Here is a 19,267-nt window from a genome sequence, read left to right as displayed (position 1 = left end):
GGTGAATTACACGGGCTGCTCATCACTTCTTTCAAAACTCCCTGTTCCAAAAATTGCTCTATCAAAGGTCTTATCCCTTCAATCACCTCATTTGTCATTGGATATTTTGCAGTTTGTGGAAACACTACATTCTCTTTCACTGTTACTCTGACTCCTTCAACTCCTTTAATCAAACCAATGTATTTTCCTGATAAGACCCAAACCTTTAACTTAACTCTCTCTTGTAAATCGATTGGCAGATCTTTTATTTCAAAGATTGGAAATAAATTAATTAAATCTACTGAATCTTTATCCTCATTTGTCTGCTCATTTTCATCTGTTAGATCATTAAGATCAATCAAAGGAAATTCTCGAGATACCATCCCTCTTTCAACAACAACTGCCGAATCCTCTCCATCACTGTTCGTCTCAATCTCAATCCCTTTAGTTGAACACGAAATTGAACCATTTATTCCACACAGCAAGTCTCTTCCCAATAATGACACTGGAATAGAATCACCAACGACAAAACTGTGAAAAGCTCTAAAATTACCAACCTTCTCATGAACTGGTTCTGTAAGAGTATTAGTCAAATGTTTGTTTGCAACTCCTACTATCTGCTTTGTCCTCTCTGAAATCAGTATGTCTGGAACTTCTACAGTTCTCACTGTTGAATGTGTTGGTCCTGTATCTACCAAGAAATTAACTTCATGACCATGTACTTCAGCCTTCACAGAAGGACCCCTCTGATCCAATTTTAATGAAGTGGCCCTCACATACTCCTCATCATCTGAACTATCCAACGGCCATTCATCATTTATTTTATCCTCACTGTGTAAAGGAAACTGTTCAGCAGTTTTTTTACACTTTTGTTCTTTTTCTGATTCATGACCACTTGCGAAAGGGTTACCTGTTGTTGATCCATAGGACTCTGTATCATTTGAACCTGTCTTGGCAGGCGCATTTGCTGTACAGGCACCATCTGCACCTGTGGCTGCATTTGTTGTATTTGTGGCATTTGTACATGATGTACCAGTGGTTGTGCATTGTGTACCTGTTGTATTGGCTGTAAACGCTGAAAACCTTGCCTATTATTCACATTATTCTTGAAATATTTATTTTGACCCCCCATTCTAGGTCCTCTCATGCTCTGATATGGATTGACACCAATTGTCTGTTGCACAACTCCACCTTGATTTGACATCGGGCACTCTTTCTTCCAATGTCCAATTACTTCACAGTTATGACAAGGAAACACCTTTCGTCTTTGCAGCTCATTCTGCATCACCACTGAACTCAAATTCACATTTCTATTGACTACCGTACCGGAAGCATCATACCACCTCGACCTTGACTCAGAAATAAACCATTCTCCTGTGGCATCTGCTGAAAATGTCCCTGTAGTTCTGTCTGTGCAGCCTTGATCTGCATCACTATCGCTTTTTCTTTCAACTTTTTCTGCTTCAACTCGATTTCCTCACTACAGTATTTAGCATACTGCAATACCTCATCAATCAGTTTTGCTTCCCAGCAAATTAAATGAGTTTTAATCATCTGACTATTTTCTGATTTCAACCCTACAACAAACCTGAACACCAAATGATTCATGCTCTCTTTCTCAATTGTTTCCACACTACTAAATTGCTTGAACGCTTTCAACAACCTTTCATAATACGCATGAACCGATTCCTTCCCTTCCTGTGATGTTCTATCTATGCTTTGCCAATCAACATTTTTCAGCGAAACTCTTGTTTTCACAAACTCAACAACCTTATAGTAATATTTCATTACATAAATGAGGAATGGAAAATGAGCAAGCCATAAAGGACCTCACATGCCCAAATGACCTTGATAGACTGGCAGGTGAAGACAGGCAATTGTTATACAAAGAGCGATGTGCCATACACAAAGCCTTAAAGACAATAAGCTGTCTCACCAGGTGACAATGAAGGGCTTGCAGATGAGAGGTGATATATGAACTCCTACTGAGACCTAAAGTTAATCTACCAGCAGAATTTGGCATGATCTGAGGCCTTAGGTCAAGATAAAGGGGAATGCCTAGCAGGAATGAAATACAATCAACACAACAGCTGAGTGGATCATAGTTACATACGAAGAAGGCACACGTCTCTCAAAAGTCCAACAATGTTTCACTCTTCACAGTTTATTCCGTGTTCTTTTTACCAGATATACATATCTCTGGTTCAGATAGTCCAGCCACTTCAGATAACAAGTGTTTCATCTGGGATATTACCCAATGACTTCCTCAGGGCTGCAAAAACATGTGTACAATATATTCTGTATCTGCTACTAAGCACCAAGATTGTACTTATATAACAAAATCACCTGCTGTGTGGTTCGTGGGAACCTTATGTAGTCTTTGTCTATAAAGTGTGTGGCAACGTGCATATAAACCCCATTATTTAATCAATTCCAAACTCATATACATTCAACAGTAGTGCACATCAGTTTAGGAGTGGTAAGATACACCAACGTGTACATGCATACAGATGCGTGGCCCTTTAGTTTGTCACTAAATCCATAAAGTGATATGCAAAGTGTATTTCAAATACCTCCTATGTCGTACCTGTAGATTGTCTCATGCAGTAAACGACTCAGGATAATATCTTGTTATTTACTTCTCTTCCAAATTTTCTTGGCTCAATATGCATGCCCTAATGAGTATTCTGCGCGTTCTAATATTTCTGTGGGTAGTCCTCCCTTATATCCGGGTTCACTGTAAGTGAGAGCGCTCATTATAGTCCCCTACTAGCGTGCATATTATTTCTTATTTCAATATGTGCCCTTCACATATAATTATCGTGATATTATATCTCCATATTGTTCATTCAAAATTTGTAGCATGCACCCCGTGCTTGGTATTACCGTCCCGTGCAATTTGTACCCGATAACCATATTGCTCGCTTCTACACATTGTAGTACTCGTCCCTTTGTCCCGCTTTATAAAGTGAGCCTTTCAAAACTATTACCTGTTGTTGGCTACTCATAAGTTCCAGTATAAAAATAGGTCATAACAGGTTCATAACCTATACTGTAATTCTTGTTTCCATTACGTGCATTATAATTTCCAGTGTGCACCCCGTGCTCCGTAATGGTGGCCTGTTCATATGTGCCTGGTAACTGGATCATAGTTGTCCAATAGGAGAAAGAAAGAAGTGGAAAAATCTTCATGACTTTTAATAGAACGAACCAAGAGGACATGAATGTGTGTAATTGTTTCCTGAATGCTGAGATTGCTATAAAAAATTACTGTTTGCACATTTTATGAGGTAAGGTGGGGGAGGGAGGGCATAGGTTGGAGGGCCGCTAGACCACCGACCCTAAGACCGGAATTTTACCATAGATTGAGAACTCTGTTTTGTTTGAATGGAAGCAAAGAGAATTAAAGTCTGTCTAGATGACAGTAATGGCAAAGAGCCGCATCCACGGGTAAACAAATGACTTACTGAGTATCATCTGCAAGAGCATAGAAAGTTATTCCAAAAGGACAAATCAGCTGACTTGTGATGCAGAGTATATTTGAGGCAGGATCTGTCTTAGTGCCGAGTCTATGATCAGTACTTAACCACATGTAAGAAACTTACTATCTGAATAAAATGAAAGAAAAGAAAAAAACTTGAGGGCCCCCAGGAAAAAGGAGCCAAACTGCTTCAAGATTGTGGTATGAATGGATTAAGATGGCAGAGATGCCCATGTTCAAAAAATTGAGAACAGAGACCATCATGACCTGGGTTTCATGTGTGGGTCCCAAGCCTGCATATGGAGGGTCACAGAAATTGCACTCCTCAATGAAAGCTGAGTTTACATACTTTCTGTGAAAAGAAAAGGGATGAAGGGTACAGAATGCAAATTGATTATTAGTGAAAAGTCAGTCTTCTGCATTTGTTGCAGAGGAATTTAATAACAATTGCTTCCTTCCAGTAGGAAGGTACAGTACCCTATTGCTAAGGAGATTTTAAAAACTGTAATAATTTGTGGACCACGATCTGCCCAAAGGCTTTAACTGTCTTCATGGGCAAGAGCTGAAGAGAGAACCCTGAATTGACAGCTAAAATGATGGCTTGTCAGCAGTGTATTTTTAATTGTTTTAATCCAGTGCATCTACAGTAAGTAAAATGTTTACATTGAGTCAGTATTTCACCTTGAGCTGATCAATGATGTTATCATTTCCAAACTGGTTGATGTGTCTAAGTTTTCTTTGGCTGGTGGTCAGGTCCTTTCTGTCTGTACAGAGGCATACATTATTCCTCTTAATAAGAAAGCTGAAGTTGACCATAACCCTAACTAATTATCATCCAATTTCCCTGTTCCTTTTACAAGAAAATCTCTTGAAAGCTTCGTTAGTGATCAGTTATGAGTTTATTTGGAGACGATTAAGTATGAAACCCAGCACAAGCTGTATCTTGGCCCTTGCACGGTCCTGAGTCAGGACCAACAGCAGTTTTGGATGATCTACAATGTACTCTTAATCAACAAAATGTTGCTATCATGAGCGTTCTGGACCCGTCTGCCACTTTAAATACCGTCTCTCATCTCAATTTTCTCAGCTGTTTGGTACAGATTGAGGTGGAGGGCAGTGTCCTCGGCTTAATTTTTTGCTGCAAAACAGTGAGGCACTTTTACTTGGTGATCACACATCTCCTGCCAGGCAAGAGAAGTGTGGAGTACCTCATGGTTCATCCATCAGTCCAACTCTTTGGAACATTTATGCTCATCCTTCAGCCAAGCTTATTCGTACATTTGGCTTCCTACATTTTTTTATGCAGACGATACCCAATTGGTTAACTGTCTGGAAGCCAACATAGAGTCCATTCAACGTTTTCAAGATCATGCTTGGGAGTCATGTTCTTCAAATGCCAAAAACTATACCTGCTCCCCACCCCCAATATCCTGTTTCTTCTCTTTGTAGATATAGTACAGTTCTGCTCTCTCCTGTTCCCACAATGCACAAACAACTTCACTTGATGTGCTGCGTTTTGTAATTTATTTGTAAATCTGGATATTGTTTTTGGTCCACTTGACCCAAAATTCCTTTTGAACTTTCAAAGGAAAACACGTTTTGAGATACTCCCTTATAAATTTTGTTTCTCCTTAACCAATCTGCATGAACATTTGCTTAACAATTCTATATTGGTATATAAAATTGTTTATAGATGTTATTTTTTACAGTGCCATATAACTTGCTAAAGGAGGGGGGGCAAAAATTATATTGTGGTCCCATAACTTATGTTTGTGTTCACACATTTTTCAGTGACCAAACCAATATAAAGATTGGCGTTATGCCAATGAACATTTCCGGCTGGTTGGTTGAAGCACCTGCATGCCAGTGAGTGGTACCCAAACCTGAGAGGACTTATGGCAGCATTTCCAGCAACCCCACAGACGAAGCTGCTCTCTGCTGATGAAGGGCTTACCGAGAAACACGTGTCCAGAGATTTACAGCACTTGCTGCACCTACTAAGGTGAAAAACTTTAGTTTACTTTATGGATAAAAAATGAACTTGTACTGCATTTACCATGATGTACTGGGGCTGACTGTATGCTGGAGTGTGAGCAGGGAGCTCCCTTTCTGGTTTTTCTGTTTAAACATTCCCAGCTCTGCTGTAACAAACAGTTTGCTGGGTGCAGTACAAAGCAAAGATGAATATTTTTGAACAAAATTACTGTTATGTTCTGAAACTAAAAGGGTCCTGCACAGGGATGCAAATAACCTTCCTGTCAGGAAAAAGGTTGAGTAAGAAAAATATGATAGACAAAGTATTTGGCACTGCATTAATAGCCGCTGGAATTAGGCGATTCTGCGGCAGTGTCGTTTTGCACATAATTATGAATTTGCCACATATGCTCCATGATCAATCATCTCCTGTGTAATCTGCAGACTTTAACAAAATAGTTTTTAATTATAAACTAAATGGATCAAAAGTTATTAAAAGCATGGCACCACAGGTTCCAGCACAGCGGACTGCTCTTCACAAAGGTTAACTAGTCAGCTTTCAATTTCTTATTGCTGTAATTAGGTGTTAAACTGGTACAAATCATGTGAAACCTTTGCCAGTGCTGCCATGTAAAAATGGCACAATAATGAAGTAATGCTATCACAACATGTGACGCGTTACACCGCATAATTTGGTCCTTCTCAGTCTCATTATTCCAGGACACAGATTTAGGCCCAGAGAGCAAATAATGTGCTCTAGGCTTTCCCTAAGATATTTGTCAAACATGCCACACTACAATGTGTGTCAATCATCTTACATCTGAACAGCAGTGTACCTACTGTCACATCTATTGTGTATTGTAATTCAAAATGTTTTTGACATCACTCACTATGTGCAAACCATACTTACAAACGCCGTGGTGTAAATCACATGATGAATTGCTTCTAAAGATTGCTTCCTGTCTGCAAAAGGCCTGGCTGGTTTTAAGAGTAGATCCTGCAACTTGCAACCTCTCAGCATTAATCGGAATAGGAATCGCAACGTACTGTCGGCCTTACAACAACAATGTTGATATGAGGTTTTCAGCTGTCATTTTAGACCCCGCTGTTAAGAGAACGTCAGAAAATGTAATGTCCAAAGCTATAGATTGCTCGAGGACCTGGGAGTTTTTGGCTTATTTGCCTCACATATATACATATACACATGTAACATACATATGTTACAGCCTTCTAATATCATCAAGGCAGGCCTGGTATCACTTCAGTTCCTCTGTGTGGAGCAGGGATCAAGCACTGATTGATTTACCCTAATTAGTGCCCATCCGCTGCTCCTGTTGTGATTGAGGTACTATTTTCTTCTTTTTAACTTCTAGTGCCCTGCAAACAGAGGACTCACAAAAACGTGCCCAGCAGGTCAAACAAATTTTCAAAATTTTATGTTTTAAATCTAACTTTCTTTTATTTTGCCATGTCGTCTTTTCTCACTTTCCACTTATTTTTTCTTTTGTTTTTTCTTGTAGGAAATCTTTTCTAAAGAAGACAATTAACTTTTTCAATATATTGCAAAGCGACATTGTTCCTTTATTATGTGTAATTTCTGAAATGATGCTTTAAAACATAATCATGTAGTACACCACAATCCACCCCACATCGATCCGCCCTATTACACTACACCCTAATATAGCCTACACCAATCCACCCCACTCCAATCCAAACCACTCACCCCAATCCAATCCAACCCACCCCACCCCACCCCACCCAACTCCAATTCTCCCAACATATTCTGTCCCACTCCAGTTCACTCTACTCTAATAAAAAACAATCTGCCTCACCCCAATTTGCCCTACTCCAATCCAAAACAATATGTCCTACTCCAGTCCAAACCAATATTCCCTATTCCCATCTACCCCACTTCAATCTGCCCCACTCCATCCAAAACAATATGCCCCACTCTAATCCAAAGCAATATGCCCCACTCCAACCTGCCCCAATCCAAAACAAAATGCCCCACTGCAATTCACTGCACTCCAATCCAAAACAATCTTCCCCACTCCAATCTGCTCCACTGCAATCCAAAGTAATCTGCCCGCTCCAATCCGCCCCACTGCAATCTACCCTACTACAAGCCAAAACAATATTCCCACTTCAGTCTGCCCCACTGCAATCCAAAACAATCTGTCCCACTCCAATCTGCCCCACTCCAACCCAAAACAATTCAACCCACTCCAATTAATCCACCTCACCCCAATCCAATCCACCCCACTCCATCCCCATTCGCCCCACTCCCATCCAGTCCAACCCACACCAACCCAATCCACCCACACCAATTCACCTCACTCCAATCCACCCTAATCTAATCTGCCCCACTCCAAGCTGCCATACTCAAGTCAAAAACAATCTTCCCCACTCCAGCCTGCCACCTCCAATCCAAAACAATCTGTCCCATTTCATTCTGCACACTTCAATCTGCCCCACTCCAGTCCAAATTAACCTGGCCCACTCCAATCCAAAACAGTCTGCTCCACTCCAACCTGCCCCACTCTAACCCCAAACAACCCACTCCAATCCAAAACAATCTGCCCCAATCAATCCCATCGACCTCACCCAAATCCAATCAACTCCATCCCAATCCACCCCACTGCATTCCAATTCACCCCACTCCAATCCACCCCACTGCTATCCAGTACACCCTACTTCACACCAATCCAATCCACCACAATCCAATCCAATCCATCCCAGTCTAATCCAATACACCTCAATCCAATCCACTCCACACCACCGTAATACACTCCAGTCCAATCCACCCCACTCAAGTACAGTCCACCCCAATCCAGTCCAACCCACCCCACCCCACTCCAATCCAACCCACCCTACTCCAATCCACCCCACTGCACCCCACTCAAATCCAATCCATCACACTCCAATCAAGTCCACCACTACCCACCCACCTCACTCCAATATGATCCACCCACTCCAATACAATCCACTTTAATCCACTCCAGTTCAATCCAGTCCACATTAATCCACCCTATTCCACCCTACTCCACCCCACCCCGCTCCAATTCTGATCCAATTCACCCCACCAAACTCCAATCCACCCCACTACATTTCATTCCACCCACCCACTCCAGTCCAGGCCACTCCACTCCAATCCACCTACCCGTCTAATCCACCCGACTAACTCTAATCCACCACACTTACTTCAACCCACCACACTCTACTCCAATCTACCACACTCTATCCCAATCTAATCCACCCCACCCAATCCCAGTTCAGCCCACCCCACTCCAATCCATCCAGCCTGACCCATTTCCATCCAGCACATCCCAATCCAATCCACCCACTCCAATCTAAATCACCCCAGTCCAATCCAATCCACCCACTTCAGTCCAATCTAATCCACCACACTCCAATCCAATTGAGTCCACCCACTCCAATTCAATCCACCCCACTCCAATCCAGTCCACCCCACCGCAGCCCCATCACTCCAATCCAAACAACCCACCCCAATTCAATCTAATCCACCCCACTCAAATCCATCCCAATCCCTTCCACCTCACCCAATTTCACTCCACCTCACTCTAATCCAATCCACCCTACTCCAATTCACTCCACTCCACTCCACACCACTTAATCCAACCCCCTCTACCTCAATCCAATCCACCCCACTTTACTCTAATCCAATCCACCCCAGTACCTTAATCCATTACAACCCAATCAACCATATTTGACCCCACTCCACCCTAAAACACTCTCTGCCACCCATCCACTGAACTGTACTCCTCTCTAATCAACTCTACAACACCCTACCCTACCCCACACCAATCCAATCCAATCCATCCCAATCCAGTCCAATCTATCCCACTCCAATCCAGTACACTTTATCCCAACCCAATCCACCTCATCCCAATCCAACCCACCCCACCTTAAGCAACCCCACCCCAGCCCAATTCCCCCCACTCCAGTCCAGCCCACCTCACTTCAATCATCCAACCCCACTCCAATCCATCTAACCCTACTACAATCTACCCCCACTCAAATCCAATCCACCCTGCTACAATCAAGTCCACCACTACCCAATCCACCTCACTCCAATACAATCCAGCCCACTCCAATACAATCCACTTTTATCCACCCCACTCCAGTCCAATCCAGTCCACATGAATCTACCCTACTCCAATGAATCCTCCCCACCCACTCCAATGTAATCCAATTTACCACACCCAACTCCAATTCAATCCATCCCACTGCAGCAGACCGCACCCCAATCCAATACACCCCACTCCAGTCTACTCTACTCCAATCTACCCCTTCCAATCTACCCCACTCACTCCAATCTACAATCCACCACATTCACTCAATCTACCACACTCTGCTACAATCCACCACACTCTATCCCAATCAAACCCACCTCACCCCATCCCAGTTCAGCCACAACACTCTAATCCATCCTGACCGACCCACTTCAATCCATCCAGCCTACCCCTAGCCAATCATCCCACTCCAATCCAAACCACCACACTCCAGTCCAACCTAATCCACCCCACTCCAATCCAATTTAATCCACCCCAATCCAATCCACCCCAGCCCTATTACTCTAACCCAAACCACCCACTCCAATTCCAACCACTTCACCCCATTTCATTCCACCCCACTCCAATCCAATCCACACCACCCCCTCCACTCCACGTAATCCACTCCACTCTACCCCAATCCAATCCACCCCACTACCTTAATCCACTCCAAACCACTCAATCGTATTCAACCCCACTCCACCCTAAGACACTTTGCCACCCCACCACTGAACGCTACTCCCGTCTTCTCAACTGTATGACACTTTGCTCCTCCTACTCAACTCTACAACATTCCAACAAATCCACTCTACAACACTTTAATCCCCAACTCCACTCTGACACTCCACGCCTCTAACTCTTAGCCCTGCTGAACAGCAGCCACACTGGTGTACAACATGGCAAAACACGTTGCCAAAGCCAATAGCTCTTGTATAGGCGAGACCTATTGGCTTTGCCAGTGCTTGTTTTGCCAATAACTCTTGTATAGGCGACACCTATCGGCTTTGCAAGTACTTGTTGTGTTAGAACCGTCAGTGATAAAGAAGTCACTATTGTTGGTGGCCATTCACCCTCTCACGCATCCCTCAGAAACCTATTACGACATAAGAAAACGCCAACAAAAAAAATACTCATTTCCCGAAAGGATCTTGGGAGAGAGAAAAGAAAGAGGTAAAGAAGAGGGGAATCCCCGACCCTCCGACGGAGCTGACATGAGAAACACTGCGCCTATTGCTTTAAGAGGATGCGGCTATCAGGCGCCTTTGAGAAGAAACGGGGAGGGTGGAAGTGGGGGGTAGATGAAATAAAGTGGCTACTGCTGGGGTCCAGGCGATTTTAAAGCACACCAGCTGTTAGGCACACAAAGAGCCCTGACAACTGGCGGATTAAGGAAACAGTAACTCCCCGAGCTCAGCTCGGTTTCTCGGCCTTTGAAAATGAAAGGCAGGGGGCAAGTCCATCAGGCTCACGGCCAGACATAATCCGACAAAAATATGCGCAGAATGTCTGGGATGAGCTGAAGGGAAGGCCGCAAGGGAAGCACGTTTTAGAAACACATTTACTTTTAATTCTGTTGCTGGTCTGCGGGGCCCCTATACTTTATAATAGCCACACCTATCAGCAATCGTCGCCCCTCCTCTAACTTCCCTCACACGAATTGCACCCGACTCAGTGCTACTGGTGTGTCAGTGCTGTGCCAGTTGCCCGACAATGGTTAAAATTAGACGGGAATTTAACAGCTGTTTGCAGGTCAATTTAGGGAATCACCACGAAGACACACTGGTGGTGGCACGAGGTAATATTACTGAAAAAAATGATCAGAGTAGGCTTTTCCCTTAAAATTATTTTTCAATTGAGTGTCCTAATCACAAAGGACTAATGATAGTGCCAACAATTTATAAGTTTAAAGACTAATTCTGAGGGTTCCCGGAGGATCGTCCTCCCTCAAGTAGCTTTTGGTTCTTGTACCCAGAAATGGGCGTATTTGGCCAATGGTTCAATTAATATGATATAAAGCACAGACCTATGTAAAGGGCCTTTGCAGGTTTTCTTTGTGCAAGTTTTGGTAAAATGTGCATTTTAAAATACACAGGACGTCTTTAGGTACATATGCACAAAATAGTGCATTTTAATGTAGATTGGGCCAGTGACATTGATTGTACAAATAATTTAGCCACTGAACTTGGGAGCTTTATTACCAGAAATGTCAAGAAAAGCTTTAGGAAATATTGCCCCGCCACACAAAAACTTAGCAATTCACGTATATGTTAAGTTTCCACCTCGTTGAAGTAAAGTACATATTTCTTAAATTCACCAGTGCTGCAATAAACACACATTTTCCTTACTTTCACATCCATGAGCTGCATTACCTATAGTGAGGAATTATGAGCTACTTACTTACAGTGACATGGCACGTGCGTGACAATAAGACCTGGAACTCAAGATTGACCTGCAGCCTGTTTCAACAAGAGCTGCATATCTATAGTGACCCATACATGACCTGCTCACTTTCAGTGACAAGTAGAATTTGCGGCAGTATGCCTATGGTGATCCATACCAAAACTAGACCTATACCAATAGAGATGTGACCTGCACAACACACTATGAAGGGGATTCAACGTTATAGAAGTCTTCCAACCTGGACTCTGCAAGTAGGACTGATCACTATAGCAATCAGCGATCCTGCACCCTGTGATAGGAATAAAGCACACCGTGAAAGCACTGTGTCCCCATAGATAACTTCTGCATACTTTAGCTGCTCAGCGTTGCTGTGACAGTGACCTGGACAGTGCATCATACAAAACCCAGCGGCGGCTGCTTGCATAATAACGCTTTGGAGAGGGGGGAGCGGGGTGTTTGTGGGGCGTTAACGCAATGAGAGAGTTTGCACGGGGTGGTAATAATAAAAAAATTAAAATAAAAAAACACTTACCTGCTGCGTGCCACCATGGTGTTCTTTGCTGCCTCTGTGCTTTTCTGCTTCTTCTCTTTCCACGCAATCCAGATGCTTCTCTCATGCTGTTACCCAGCATGAGAGAAGCACCTGGATTGGTCTGAGCAGCCTGAAATGTTGCTCGGCTGGGAACTGAGAGCCTGCACTGGTTCTTCATCCGGGCTGTGCAACACAGCCCGGGCGGAGAGTTCTAAGTGCCAGTCCAAGGCCAGTACATCATGCGCACTTAGAGTGCACACTACACATCCTCCCACTGCTGATGAGGATCTCCCTGCCCCGCCCTATGAGGAAGAAGCAAAAAATAAAATGCTAATACAATAGTTGTATTATCATTTTATTTTTCTGCTGCCTTTCAGCAGCCAGACTATGCTCCACCACCATGGTGGAGGCGCCACCATTGACAAAAGCCCTGCATCTTTTTGTATGACAGTATATGTATGCAGTACCATGCAAAGGTGATACTCATTTTCCTAGTTATCAATCACTGGTAGGTATCATTAAATATATACTGTTATTTAATGGCATCTCTAAAAACATTGGCCCTCATTACGACCCTAGCGGTTGGTGATAAAGTGTCAGTAATACCGCCAACAGGCCGGTGGTAACTACCGCCAAATTATGAACATAGCAGAAAGATCTCCGAAATAAAGCCAATGTAACACACTGACCGCCAGGGCGGAAACCACAGTCACCATGGTGGTAGCCGCCTATAGCCAGGCGGAAGTCAAAGTTCCGCCCACCATATTATGAGCAGACAATCTGCCACCTTTTCCGGGGCAGTACCAACAACATCAAAAGCCTGGCAGAAACACTGCACAGAAGTGAAAGGACTCACCATTGGAGATACAGGGAAGACCCACGCCGCCATGGAACCAGAACTGCAAGTATTTCCAGTGATATTCTACGTTCTGCTCTAAGACGAACACCCACGCCGGCGAAGATGACGACGGTGAGTACAGCCACCTAACACACAAGGGAGGGGGGAGGAAAACGACAGTGACACACGCATGCACCCTACACACCCCACACACACCACAATGCACACAACCAGCTGCACAAGAAAACAAATTAATCCCCCTAAACCGGCTGAATAATGCAAGGACAACAGGAATGTACCAAAGTGATTGTTGCCCATTGGTTCTGGATGGGGCAACATGCCCTGTGCTTTGTCCTGGGGAGTGATAGGCCACAGTCTCTCGAGTGGGTGTCTTGCCTACTGGTTCTGGAGTGGACAACATACCCTGTGCTTTGTCCTGGGGAGTGATAGGCCACAGTCTCTCGACTGGATGTCTTCACCACTGGTTCTGGAGGGGACAGGATGCACCGCAGCCTGTGGAGGCTGGATCACATTGCGGCCGCCGGCAGTGATGGCTGCACTGTGGAGGTGCTGGTGGTGGTGGTAGGAGGCTCCTGTAAAGACCTTGCACCCTTGGATGGCTGCACTGTGGTGGCGCTGGTCGTGGTGGCGGGAGGCTCCTGCACAGCCCTTGCACCCTCGGATGGCTGCACTGTGGTGGCGCTGGTGGTGGTGGTGGGAGGCTCCTGCACACCCCCTGCACCCTGTGATGGCTGCACAACCACAGTTGGTGGTGGGGGCTCTATGACAGCTAATGGTGCAGGCTCCTTGACCTTCTTGCCTGCTGGTGCAGGCTCCTTGCCCTTCTTGCCTGCTGTTGCAGGCTCCTCGCCATTCCTGCCTGCTGGAGCAGGTTCCTTGCCCTTCTTGTCTGCTGCTGAAGGCTCCATGCCCTTTTGGGTGGCAGGTGCAGGCTCCTTCTCCTTCTTGCCCGCTGTTGCAGGCTCCTTGCCCTTCTTGCCTGCTGGTGCAGGCTCCTTCCCCTTTGGGATGGCAGGTGCAGGCTCCTTCCCCTTTCGGCTGGCTGGTGCAGGCTTCTTCCCCTTCAATATATGTGGCCTGGAATCCTTTCCACCACGAGTAGGTGCATATGGAACTGGGCCCCTGGACTGTGTGGCTGAGGTGCTTGGCTGGGTTTGTGATATCCTGGCCATACGTGAAGGAAAGGGGGGGAGGGGGAGGGAAGAGGTCAATGGTGGAAAGGAAAAGTTTTTTAGGGACATTGGGGCGGGAAGAGGGAGAAGTAATGGGAGTGGAGGATGAGGGAGTGGTTGTTGGAGGTGTCTATCTGCTGGATTGGGTGCAGGTGCGTGGGCTGTATGCTGTTGTGAGGTGGATGGTTGTTGGGTGTCTGAGTGCTTGCATTTGTGTACTTTAGGAGGGAGGACAGACACAGTGGGAGAGGACACAGGGGACTTGTGCATGACTGTTGTGGAGGTGTCTGCCAGTGAGGTGTGTGTTCTGCTTGGTGTTGTGATGATGCAGGTAGTGTATGATGATGTAGTGCAGGAAGGTGTTAGTGTAGACGTAACTGGGTGGACGGTGGAGGAGGAGGAAGGGGGGAGACAGTGGAAATAGTGGATGTTCTTGTGCCTGCACTGGATGGTGTTCGTGTGAGCGCCTGTCGGATGATGTGTGGTGCTTGTGTTTGCCTGTGACACTCTTGGGTGTTGTCCTGTGTGCATGTTCACCTGGCTGTGTTCTTGGGATGGGTTGGGGTTGAGGGGAATGGGACTGGGAAGTGGTAGTTGGAGGGGGAATGGTAGAAACAGGGACAATGGCTGCTAACAGAGAGGAGGCAGAGCCTGGATCGATCTCTGTTGGGCCGCCAATCCAGTGTGAATGCGCTCCAGGAATGCATTAGATTGTTGCATCTGGGCTGCCAGCCCCTGGATGGCATTCACAGTGGTTGACTGCCCTACAGAGATGGATCTCAGGAGGTCAATAGCCTCCTCACTCAGTGCAGCAGGGCTCACTTGGGCAGGGCCTGAGTTGCCTGGCGCGAAGGAGATGCCCACCCTTCTGGGTGAGCGGGCACGGGCAACTTGCTGAGGAGCTGCTGGGTGGGTGGTGCTGGTAAGGGGGTGGCGGCTGTACCTGTAGCTGGGGTGGTCACAGAAGTGTCCACCACCACCAGGGAGATTCCATCGGAGCAGGTATCTGAGTCTGAATTGTCCCCTCCAGTCTCCACTGTGGTGCTTCCCTCGCCCTCCATCCCACTGGTGCCCTCAGCGTCGGTGGACTTTGACTCCTGGGTCCTGTGGGATGCAGCTCCCTCCATCGCCTGTGCCTCTGCTCTTCTGCCAGATGATGCTAATGCAAATGAAGACAGAATGATAAAACTAGAAAGGGGACGAGAGAGACAAAGGACACACTGGGTCAACTGCTGCACCAACACCACCGTTGGCGTACACAGCACCCTCACACACAGGGAACAGGCCTACGCATTATGCATTGCACCACCACTGATATTGCTAGCCACCAAGGCATGAGGAGAGGCACACACCGCCAACTGCAGCACACCAGGGACCCACGCAGCCCTGACCAGTAGTGGATGCTTACAAGCTAGGTAGGCAGGATTATCCCATCAGAACCCTAGCCACAAGCGGACCTATGCTGCTATGTCAGGCCTGGCCTAGCGGCACCAACTAACACACATCCACCACCCGGATACCAACCCACCAGTCGTACATTTCAATGTGAGCTGCTGTTCTCACCCCCTCGTGGCTGCTGTGATGCCCTCAAGTGCCCATCCAGCTCTGGATAGGCCACCGCCAGTATGCGGGCCATCAGAGGGGTCAGGGTCAGACAGGCACCCCATCCTTGTTGGGAGGCCATCCCCAGCTGGGCCTCCGCCGTCTTCCATGCCCAGCATCTCAGGTCCTCCCACTGTTTGTGACAGTGGGTGCTCTGCCTGCCATAGACCCCCAGGGTCGGCACGCCCTTGGCGATAGCATGCCATATACCCTTCTTACACATATGGCACTCCATACCCGTTTATAGCACTATTGGAACACAAGTAGCCCAGCATCCAAAGTGTACCCAGCCAGGAGGACATCCCTCCCCCTCACATGGAGCCATCACACACACCTCCATACATGCATGCCACATGCATCGTGCCCACAGTGTACTCACCTGTTGGTCTGGAGGCTTATACAGCAGTTCGTACTGGGGTAGGACCCCATCCACCAGTCTCTCCAACTCCTTTGAAGTAAAGGCTGGGGCCCTTTCCCCGGTCACACGGGCCATGGTAGGTTCCAGACACAGGTCACAGCAGCGCATGCAGAGTAGGTCCTCTCCTATGGAAGTTCAGGTAGCAAGTGAGGAACCAGATAGAAAATGGTGGTCACGTCCGCGGCGGGTCATACCGTCACTGCCAGCGTAGATCACCATTGGCCACTGTAACCAATAAGGCCCAATATTAACCAATGAGGATTAGCACAGCTGTTCACGACTGCCTTCCGCCATGGCGCACAACGTCAGCGGAATTACCTCACTTCCACCTGTCCCTCCACACATGGCAGGCGGACGCCATTTCATGGGGGGGGACAGCCATATGGAATCATGCTGCATCACAGGAGAAATAGGCACATACTGTACAAATCACACTGGCCCATTACTTGTTTGCAGAATGCTAACTACTGTTGTGGCTCCAATGTTCAGTTTGTGACAGCCTCCTCACTCTTGTGTCCTTTAGATACCTACCGCTTGGATGAATAGAAGATGGAGACATACCCCTGTGTACAGACCCCTGGTGGACTTGGCTACACTGGAGGACAGGCACATTATACTCACCAATAGACTGGACAGGGCCACAATCACAGAGCTGTGTGCCCAGTTGGATCCTGACCTGATCTCAGCTATCCGTCATCCCACTGGGATCCCCCCTCTTGTGAAAGTGCTATCTGTACTCCATTTCCGGGCAACTTGTTGTTTCTAAGTGACAGTGGGCTTGGCAGCAGGAATGTCACAGCCAATGTTCTCAAACGTGCTGACAAGAGTCTTGTCTGCTCTGATAAAACACATGTGCAGCTACATTGCTTTCCCCCAGGTTAAGGATTTTGCCACAGTGAAAGGTGAGTTTTATGCAATGGGACATATCCCCAACATAATTGGGGCGATTGATGGTACACATATTGCATTTTGTCCCCCCCGGCAGAATGAACGGCAGTGTTCAGGAATCGTAACAGTTTCCACTCCATGAATGTTCAGATGGTGTGCTTGGCGGGACAGTACATCTCCCATGTCAATGCTAAGTATCCTGGGCCGGTGCATAATGCCTTTGTCCTGAGGAATAGCAGCATCCAAAATGTGATGGCCCAACTACAGAGGCACAGGGTGTGGCTAATAGGTGAGTCCTGGTTCCCACCCAATATATGCCGGTGTATGGGTATGGTGTGGGCCATAAAGGATAGTGTGTGACTGAATGTTGTCCCTCAATATTTGCAGGTGACTCTGGTTACCCAAACCTATCATGGCTGCTGACCCCTGTGAGGAATGCCAGGACAAGGGCAGAAGAATGTTATAATGAGGCACATGGGCAAACCAGAAGGATAATGGAGAGCACCTTTGGCCTCCTGAAGGCCAGGTTCCGGTGCCTCCATCTAATAGGTGGATCCCTGTGCTACTCACCCAAGAAGGTCTGCCAGATAGTAGTGGCATGATGCATGTTGCACAACCTGGCTCTTAGATGCCATGTCCCTTTTCAGTAGGAGGAGGAGACTGGTGATGCTTCTGTGGCAGCAGTAGAGCCTGTGGACAGTGAGGATGAGGAGGCAGAGGATGAGGATGAGGATGAGGACCACAGAACATCTGTGATCCGTCAATACTTCCAATGACACACAAGTAAGACAATATTACTTTACATTTCAATGACTTTGGTGGTAATATGTGTGCAGCAATGGCATGCTGATATTTCCTACTTCTATGCCCACCTACTGTTCCCTCTGGCAATTCATTTTGCAGATGTTGGTATTTTGACAAATACTCCTGGTGTGATCATTACAGCTAACTACAGTCCATTAGTCTAAGCTCATTGCATGTACAGTTAATTTCCAATGCTTGCACCTGTTTAAAAAAATACATATTTGAAATACATGACATACTCCAAATAGATTTTTGTCAAAGGGTATTTGTTGAAGTGCTAACATATAGGGGGAAAGTGCAATGGGATGGGGTGATGATGGCGGAAAGTCCAGGGTATTGTTTCAGTCTGTTTGTAGCACAGGTGCATTGTCCAAGGGGACATAGGAACGGGAGCAATGTCAGTTCAAGGTGGACAGGGAGACAGAGTGGAACACAAGGGGGACAATCAGGAAAGTCTAATTTCCTGGCGGGGTCTTGTCATGTGTCTCTGGCTTCTGTTCTGGATCGCAGGGAACGTTTGTGGGGTGGTTCACCTTCTGCAGGGGGAGGGGTGCTGGTGGCCTGTGAGTCCTGTGGCGGGGCCTCCGGCCCACTAGCGGTAGCGGAAGTGGAAGGCTGTTCAGATGTCTGGCTACTGACAGGGGCCCGCTGGTGTGAGACTGCCTCCCTGATAATGTTGGTCATGTCTGCCAGCACCCCTGCTATGGAGATCAGGGTGTTGTTGATGGCCTGCAAGTCCTCCCTGATCCCCTGGTACTTTCCCTCCTGCAGCTGCCTGTTCTCCTGCACGTTGTCCAGTATCTGGCCCATCGTGTCCTGGGAATGTTGGTAGGCTCTCAGGATCTCGGAGAGTGCCTCCTAGAGAGTCGGTTCCCTGGGCTGGTCTTCCCCCTGGCACACAGCACTTCTCCCAGTTTCCATGTTGGCCTGTGCCTCTGTCCCCTGAACTGTGTGCCCACTGCCACTGACCCCAGGTCCCTGATTGTCTTGTGTGCTAGTTGTGGTGTGGGGTCCCTGTAGAGGTGGACACACTGCTGATTGACCTGTCCTGTGGACTGAGGTGTGGGTACACTGGGTTTGGTGTT

The sequence above is a fragment of the Pleurodeles waltl genome, chromosome 8 (genome assembly GCF_031143425.1).
Source record: "Pleurodeles waltl isolate 20211129_DDA chromosome 8, aPleWal1.hap1.20221129, whole genome shotgun sequence".
Taxonomy (NCBI): Eukaryota; Metazoa; Chordata; class Amphibia; order Caudata; family Salamandridae; genus Pleurodeles; species Pleurodeles waltl.
This window is presented reverse-complemented; position numbering follows the sequence as displayed.